The sequence below is a fragment of the Protopterus annectens genome, chromosome 12.part0, assembly GCF_019279795.1.
Source record: "Protopterus annectens isolate FY-2018-M chromosome 12.part0, PAN1.0, whole genome shotgun sequence".
Taxonomy (NCBI): domain Eukaryota; kingdom Metazoa; phylum Chordata; order Ceratodontiformes; family Protopteridae; genus Protopterus; species Protopterus annectens.
Window position 1 is genome coordinate 946,550,137 of NC_056746.1, and position 9,392 is coordinate 946,559,528.

The following is a 9,392-nucleotide window of genomic DNA, read 5'->3' on the forward strand; positions in this document are numbered from 1 at the left end:
TCCATACCTGCCTCCAGAGACACCTTTGACAAGGCTTCAGAGTTGCTGTTGGCCATCCGAGGGTGGGCTACAGATGCCTGATGACTCCTAAGGGCACTTTCCTCACAAAAGTATTTTTTCTAAGCTTGTTCTTCCTCCTGCTGTATGCCACATCTAAAATCCAACTGGAGTTTGTTCCTCTGCATCCTACAGACACATCACTGAAGAGGTTAGAATCAACTTGTACAGCCATGAGAATTTTGCTCTCCTTTTTCCATGCTCTGTGGTAGATGTATACCCTACAGATTCAAATGTGTGTGCGCGTCTTTCGACAAGAAAAGATACAGCCTATGATGTTATGATGACCTGCATGTACACTCTGCCTAATCAACCCAAGCAGTTCTTGAAATTGAAACAAAATTATAGAATATTACAATTTCCAGCAATTTGAAGGTTGTGCGTCAGGCCTGGCAAGCCGGTACGTAAAAATCAACTGCCGATCAGTAGTGGACCGGAGTTCCACTGTGGCGACCCCTAACCGGGAAAAGCCGAAAGATAATGAAAAGCCATACAACCATAACAGATGAACACCTCTATTAAGGGATTAAGAAACCTCATATAAAAGTTACAAATGTAGAGAAAACTGGGATATCAAGGTGAGTAGAGGAAGTGGCTGGAAACAAAGCAATCATAAAAAATAAGCAAAGACCGGTGTCCAGAACAAAAAATTCTGGAGACAAAATAGTTATATCAAATACCTTGTTAGCTACTACCAATTATGCGATTACCACTAATGCCGACAATACAGGATGACCAGCAGAAGTACAGTCTAATAACCCACACCACTGTTACCAATGTGAGGGACAAGGGCCACAGTCCTTCAATCTGCTCTACTGACGTAATAAACACTGAAAATCTAAATACAAGTATAAACAACCAAGAAAACAAAATCTGACCTAAGAGTGCAGAAAACACTGCTGTTTTAGGTTACAGGCCCCACACCATCCACACTGAACAAACAGAGAAATATAGGCCCTGACTTCCCAGGTCCTTCCCCCACTACACCCTGAATTTAAATAAATAATCTTAAGTCCTGTTAGGCACTAAAGTAACTAATTTATGTAAACCACAACATTTTCACAGACATCCCCTTTCCCCTTCCATGATAAACTAGTGTGTCATTCAGAACTACATCTCTCTCTAGCTCCTGTTTTAATAATTAATACCCAAGCAGCATGTCTCAGAAGGATCCCACAGCAAAATACAACATAATCCCCTTTTAATCAATTAACACAAACAAATATTTAAATTTTAAAAGCTTTTACTGGTTGTTTTTATGTTTTACTGACCAAGTTACCACCACTAGGAATACAACTCACACTAACCACTGGAAATTTGGAAATTGCACTAGCGAAATTCTCCTACTCTGTACACTGCCTGCACAAATATTATTGTCTGGAAAATAGATACGTTAACAGAGGAAGATAAGTTACTGTTATTATTGAGATGGTGGGCTTTCCATCTAAAGGAAGTAGTGGTCACAAATCTTGTAAAAATGGCTAGAAGACGCCACCTGGTAAAAAAACGCTGAATGAAAGCAAACTGATAGATGGGAATGAAATATGCTGGGTGGCGATGCTCGAAAAATTAGATGGGAAGACAGTGACGCAGCAACAAATGTTGAAACTGGGTATTACAATGAAAAAACAAATCTGATGCAGTGGACTTTGTGGGCAACACTGATCGTGTGGAAATGTTGTCCGGATACGTTAATCAAAACAGTGTAGAAACTAAGAAAAGTATTACGGAAAAAAGGGATATAAAATGGTACCAGTCTCAATTGGTGCATTAAAAAAGTAGAGTGGCCGATGTTTCAGAGAAGAGAAAGTGATTATATGCAGATGTAGTAGTGTCTGGAGATGACAGCATGGTGCAAAAGCAACAGAGAGCTTCAAGACAAACTCTTATGTTGGCAGAAAGAAAATACCACTAACAGGCACAAACCTTGGGAGAATATTATTATGCCTCTCCAATACTCTGCTGACCCTCAGCTTTCCTCCCTGTACACACCACTTGTTCCCCTTCAGCCACTAGGGCACACTCAGGACACTGCAGACGGGGGTTTCCTAACCACTATCCTCTTGTTTCAAGATCTCTCTCTCACTTGATGGGCTTATATAGGACACTGAGGTGATGTCACCAAGGTTGGCATAGCTATTTGGAGGCACCATCCTCCAAGGTTATTGTAATGGGATACTGTGAAGCTAGGCCCTGCCTCCTCTGCGACATTACCCATCCTTGTGGTCTCACTTCACCGAGGCCTAGTGTACACTACCTTGAGCTCTGGACCACCCTTTCACTCTCCCCCATCCAGAATCACTTTTAGAACCCTGGTCACCTGGGTCGTAGCCAGGGATTAACTCTCTATGCCACAGGGTAGACTGCTATCATGCCTTTGGAATTAAGTGCAACATATTCAGGCTTCATTCATACAGGATGGAGAAATTTTGTGAAACGAGACTACTCAATAGCAGAATATAAAACTTTGCCTCATTAAAAAAAAAAAAAAAAAAATTTTAAATTAAACAAAATGACCCTTGTAATACATGTAACCTCCAAAAACTGTTCAAAACAGAAAAAATGCAATTACTTGTTGCTCAAATCAGAACTTCCAAGACTCAGACAACCTTTAAAAAAATATATATGTACTGAAGAAAAATGACATACTGTGTCCAGAATTATACAACTGTTGGATGAAAAAGTTATGGACTGGAGCTCAGGAGACGTAAACTGTGTACAAGTAACACTAAGATATGCTCTTTGGGGCCAACCAAAGCTGTGCTTACTGTAGTTCACATGAAGATCTAATTAGTGACTACATGAAAATACATCATGTGAAAGCAGAGTCATGCAGTGAAGCAGTGCAAAACTGTACTATACGTAGAAAGAAGGGCCATTTGTGAGTGCAGTGTAAGGAAAATCATCATCTTCTTTCGGCTGTTCCCGTTAGGGGTCGCCACAGCGGATCCGTTTCCATTTCTTCCTGTCCTCTGCATCTTGCTCTGTCACACCAACCACCTGCATGTCCTCTCTCACCACATCCATAAACATCATCTTAGACCTCCCTCTTTTGCTGTTACCTGGTAGCTTCATCCTTAGCATCTCTTTCCCAATATACTCTGCATCCCTCCTCAGCACATGTCCAAACCAATGTAATCTTGCCTCTCTGGCTTTGTCTCCAAACCTTCAAACCTGGGTTGACCCTCTAAATATACTTATTCCTAATCCTGTCCACTCTTGTCACACCCTTAAACTCTGCCACATCCAGCTCTAACTCCTGCCTTTTTGTCAATGCCACCGTCTCCAACCCATATAACATAGCTGGTTTCACAACCCTCTTGTAGACCTTCCCTTTCACTCTTACTGGTACTAGTCTGTCACAAATCACTCCTGACACTTCTCCACCCACTCCATCCTGCCTGTATTCTTCACCTCTCTTCCACACTCACCCATTACTCTGAACTACTGATCCCAAATATTTAAACTCATCCACCTTCGTCACCTCTACTCCTTGCATCCTCACCATTCCTCTATCCTCCCTCTCATTACACACACATTCTGTCTTAGTCCTGCTGACCTTCATTCCTCTTCTCTCTAGAGCATATCTCCAACCTCCATCTTTCCAGAGTCTCATCCACCTGTTCCCTACTCTCACTACAGATCACAAATGAAATATGAAAATGATGACCTGCAAGTAAGATAATGCAGAGGTAGAAAGTCAAGAAAAATGAACATCTCACTGTGGAGAAACTAATAGATTACAGTAATTTAAGCTGAAGAAATCCAACTGCAAAACCGTTATACTCCACTTAAGAAAAAGGAATTAGTGAACAATAATGGACAAAACAGCAAGACACAAAAAGGAGACTTCGATAGCTTAAATATCTTAACACTGAATATCAATAGTATAAAAGGAGATTTAAGAATGGTGACGGTAGACTGGTATCAAGACAGTGGACACTGACATTATGTTGTTTTCTTTCTAGTTATTTGAATGAGGCACACAGCACTTTCAAAACATTACTGAAGGATATAAAGCGAACATATTATATAAAATGCAAAACAAAAATGTGAAGCAAAGCCCAAAGATAGATTAGCAATCCAAGACAAATAAAAGGCTATTACCTCACTCCAATATCAAAACAGAATATATTTATTAAATCCCAGTAAACTAAAAGGCTATTACCTCACTCCAATATCAAAACAGAATATATTTATTAAATCCCAGTAAACTAAAAGGCTATTACCTCACTCCAATATCAAAACAGAGTATATTTATTAAATCCCAGTAAACTCATTTGTTCCTCAAATTAAACTGGAACTTCAGACTAATCAGTTAAATATCAATTAGTCTAACATCATGCAACTATAAAACAAACCTGAAAACATTCAATACAAAATAATGCTTAAACTTTTTATACTTTAAAAATTGCACTTAATGATATTAAGATATGTTTTACCTTTATTCAAAAGTATTTGCCAACAATATTCCCTACAATCAAGAACAATTTCAAAGATCTCTCCTCTGAGTAAGTGTTCTAAAACTCAAAGGAGCCATGCACTGCATAAATTGCAACCACACTGCTACGTATTTTATGCATGTCATATGTAAGCTCATACACCCTTATGCCTAATTTTTATACTATCCTGTCAACAAAAAGGCAGGGGCAGGACATGTAAGGCATTCAGCAGCACATACCACTTGTGGGATACTGCAGTCAAAATGACCACTTGGTCCTCACGCTGTATTCAAAGTACAGTAACAAGAGCTGCTGCGTATAAATTAACGCATTTTGAATTTAACTAATAACCAACATTTTTATGTCTGTTATAATTTAAACTGCAAATGCTTTTGTTTTACTTTTGAAAACTGTAAAATTGTTCTTTCATGTCTTGTAATAATTTGGAGCTTTTCTCTCCAGGCTTCCACTGAAAAGGGCTTCTACCCATTCGATCTCTCCTGGTAGTCAAATGAATCAATGAACCGATCAATAAATCCATAAATAAATTTTACCCCACACACATTAGAAGCATATGTGCCAGGATTCCAAACACTAAAGGGCTTAAGTGTAACATGCGAGACTTAACACTTTGTGGAAAACACTTTTCAAACTGATGTTCTTTCTAAATACTATTACAGGTACAGATCCTACCATCTGCTCCAATTCTTCAGATGCCACCAAAATAAATTTTTAACTGATTCACAGGTCAATACTAGGCTGCTGATACAGAGAACCATCTAGATACAATATCTCAAAACTGTAGCTACCCAAGTGTCTAATTTAGACCCAATTTCAACACCCGTCAATGAGGACTTGAGGGGGCCAGACCCAGTGATTTTATGATTGCCCATCCATTTGTCCAGGTTACACTTCACAGGGTCAGGAACCTACTTGGCTTTATATCCAAAGGAAGTCTACTTCATGGAGAGGGATTCTCTGGGATATACAGCTATCTCACTAGCTGGTCCCATTTACATTTTGGTGGAAGTTAATATCTCTTTAGCAGGGAGTTATATGTTTTGCAGACATGCAAGAGGTTGCAAAAGGACTGGATCCTTTGACGCTCAGTAAGCTATATTGAGGTCACATCTCAAGAGAGTCTGTTGGAAACCATGTGTCTGTGTTCTCAAAAAAACATAAGTGCTATACTTTCTGCATTAGTTTTAGGCTGTGCTTCAGGCACCACTTACTGCTGCATGTTAGACCCTCTTGAATCTGGAAGTTGGATTGGGGGGGGGGCACCTCTAGTAACTACTCTTTTCAAAGAGAATGCGTCTCCCACACTAATTGACTGGCCCCCGTCAGTTAACTATCTAGCACGTAGAACAGCAGTTTACATTTATGTTGATTAGCTTGTTGACGATGTCTGAATGTGGTACGGTATCAAAGGTCTTGGCCAGGTCCAGGTGGCAATGTGGATTGATTTGCCATAGACTAGTCCACTAGGTTAGGTTCAGGAGGCAGAATCTGCCTTTAACAACCCCAAACTGGCTTGGTTCCTGTGCTTGCAAACTACCTAGGTCCTTGTTAAGTTATATAAGGATGCATTCCACTGCTTTGCAGATACGACTGGTCAGGTTTAAAGGTCTACAGTTTCCTGGATCAGCAGTGGATCCCTCTTGTAGGGTGGGATGACTACTGCAGCTCTTCATTCCTCAAGCACAAATCCAGTGGACATGCTGAGGCTGAATAAACTTGGTAGCGAGCCTACATGAAAGCATCTGGAGCCAACAAGAAGGCAGCCTGGCATATTAACAGGACCCATGAAACAAACACGTTTTGCCTTGAAGAGAAAATTCACAACTTGCTCAGAGGAGATTAGAAAGGGTGGTATGGGTATGCTAATAAGTTCAGGAAAGTTACACAAATAAAGTCAGAAATTAACTTGTCTACAAATACGCTGGCTATGTCCTCAATGAATGATTTAAGTGCTGCTCTGTATCAGCACTGGGCATTACTTGTAAGGTTCCTGGCACAGCTGAACAATGCCTTCCCGTCAACCTTAGAGATAAAACCTCTCAATTCATACTTATTTTTGAAGAATTTGATTTTGTTTTAGAGCTGTTAATTGATTTTTTTTGAGTTCTTATCTAGATGATGGGGTATTTAAGTTTGCGTTTACACACTACGAGTTTCTTTTTTCTCTTTTTGTACAGTTTGCTCATACTAAGATTCCACCACAGGAGTGGATTCCTGAATTTGATGTCTTATGGAAATGGATGGCTCAATGCATGTTTTAGGACTTGCATAGAAGTTATCCAGAATGTTAAGACTAGTTTACCGAGGTAAGGAGGTTGCTTAAAATTCATCATGTCATCAGTTTGCCACAGAGTAGTCTCTAAAGATAGAAGGATTTTGTGACAAATCAGGTTTCACCCTTATAGCAAGTGATGGTTAGATTTGAACAGTGACGTACAAACTGTAGGTATTGAGCACAAAGTGGCAATACTGGAGAGGAACCAGGTGCTATACTTTTGATACCCTAGTTGAACCCAAATTGTTTAACTTCAAGAGACTGAGTTTTCCTAATAAATACATTAAGGAGGGAAAAGTTCCCGGCCATTATATGGAATCCATTGGGGAGGGGGTGTGTGCAGGCCATGACTATCATCTCCTCCCAGACCAATATGCACTGGATCCCCTTAGAATGACACCAATAACAAAACTAATAACTGAATTCAATTATCGTTTGTAGTGTTCAACTGGAATCAACAATACATGCAATAATCATGGTGCCTGACATACCGATACCTACTTGACTTGTTACCACAAAGCTAGACAAGTGAACATATTAAGAGAGTTATTCAGAACACATTTTCTACCAGCATTTACCACATTAGCAGGAAACTCCTACATACAAAATTTATCCTAGAGCAATTCCATTTCTCTTACAGTTGTTAGAAATAAAACTGGAAGCTTGAATTGAAAAGCTATCAAAACTTTCAACAATATTAGTTTTCAGCTACAAATGTTACATACTCATTTAATGCAACAAATCACTTATACTAAGTTTCCTAAAAATATTAGCAAATACTTTACCAGTTCTGAAAGCATGATACACAATCAATTCCAATCAAACTCAACAGAATAAAACATACACATTAATGTTTAGCAATACATTTTGCAGACAGTTATTAACAGGACATTCTTCCCAGTGTGCCAACAGAACATGACTCACAACAGCCCTGTTATTAGCCACTAATCCATCAATTTATACCATCACTGTCCAACAAAGTTAGAACACTAATATCTTGGTTTTTGGACAGTTCATTAAAACCATTTTGTCTATCGGACAAAGTTAAACACGGGTGAGCGAGGCACGCTTCCAAGTCTGACGATTACTAAAAATGCATTAAGCTGCCTCTTGTGGTACACAGCTCGAGTCACTCGTTTGCTTATTATGTAATCTTGAACCAGACTGTGCTTTAGGGCAACTGGGAAATAGTGTTATACTCAATGGTTCCCCACCAAATGCACACCTAACTGACTACCTATGTACCTATAATACCCAGTTCGCATGCTCAAAAGCTGATACTGACAGGTCAAAACCTTGGAAGTGCTTTCATTGCTTTGACCATACTAGCCTTTAAATCAAATCGGATGATTAAAAGGTGGAAGGAAAGACTGTTATTCTCAGAAAAAAGATCTTCAGTTAGTTACTCAACAACATAAACACAACAACATGCAGTCAGAGAATGTCTGCATGTGATTACATCCTTAAGCAAGCATAATTTTATACACTAAATCCAAACTTTTTGGAAGAGCAAGATTAAGCCAGAAAGAGAGGAATGCTTAAGTACAGCATGGGGAGTTACGTGGTCAAAATATAATCAACAAACTCGTTCACAACTCTCTATTACTTGCCTTCACAATCAAGGGCAAATCCGGAAATAACCAAGGTGGTACACTTTTTTTTCTTAAAATATTTGAACTGTCAACTTGAGAAGTTGATAGAATAAGAGAACGTGAGTTACCATCCATTTCCCCAAACATAAGTCTATAACTCTAATCACTGTCACCATTTATTAGGTATAATCCACCACCTTTACTTCAAACGTCGCCACTTTCACGAAGGAAATAACAGAATTTTGAGACAGCCAGTGACAGCTGAATGCAGTGACTGGACCGCTCTTTCTCTTACTCTCGAAATCATAAAATAAACACGGAACCTCCATTTGTAAAATATATAGAGTAAACTTAAAAAAGGAAAAACTGACATGTTCTGTTAGTGCATCAAACGACCCAATGACCCGGCTGGCCAGCCAAGACACACTTCAAGGTGACTCTTGCCGATCTCAGCAGTCTAAAGGGAAGTGAAAAATTGGAAAACGTATTTTCCAACACAATCAACCATAACTACATACCTGAGTCCTGCCTGTCGCCAATATGCAACCATTTTTACTGAAATGTTTGACAATAACAGAAATCAAAACCCACGATTAACAACTAAACACCCCACAGCCAAAGCTCAACACGCATAAGAGAACACGCTATAACAGAAACAAGAAAACGTATCCAATTAAAAGAGAGAACCACACGAACAACCAATAAAACGGAAGTCGAACAGACGCACAAAACGTACAGTTGCACGCTGGGTATATTTGCTACTATTTAAATAGCGTGCTTGGACGGTGATAGTATCTTGAACTATTTTTTTTTTTGGACGAAGGTATTTGAGAATTTATGTAGGATGATATCGTTACTAAGGTATAATTTTGGTGATATTGAAGTATTAACTCACCAGATGCGCAGTAGCAAGCCCTGCCCAAACCCCGCCTGACGCATTGCAATGTAATTAATATTCAGTATCTGTGCCGAAAGCAACCCAATGTTTTATTGTAGACATTCACT

General features: G+C 39.2%; 1 long non-coding RNA gene across 1 annotated transcript in view; it reads right to left on the reverse strand.

Moving 5' to 3' along the window:
- LOC122816901 overlaps positions 1-9,091 on the reverse strand; it is a 101,919-nt gene extending 92,828 nt beyond the window's left edge. Inside the window, exon 1 of the long non-coding RNA XR_006367119.1 lies at positions 8,906-9,091. This is a non-coding gene — a long non-coding RNA (uncharacterized LOC122816901). The remainder of the gene's footprint in view (positions 1-8,905) is intronic.
- Positions 9,092-9,392: the final 301 nt, after the last annotated feature.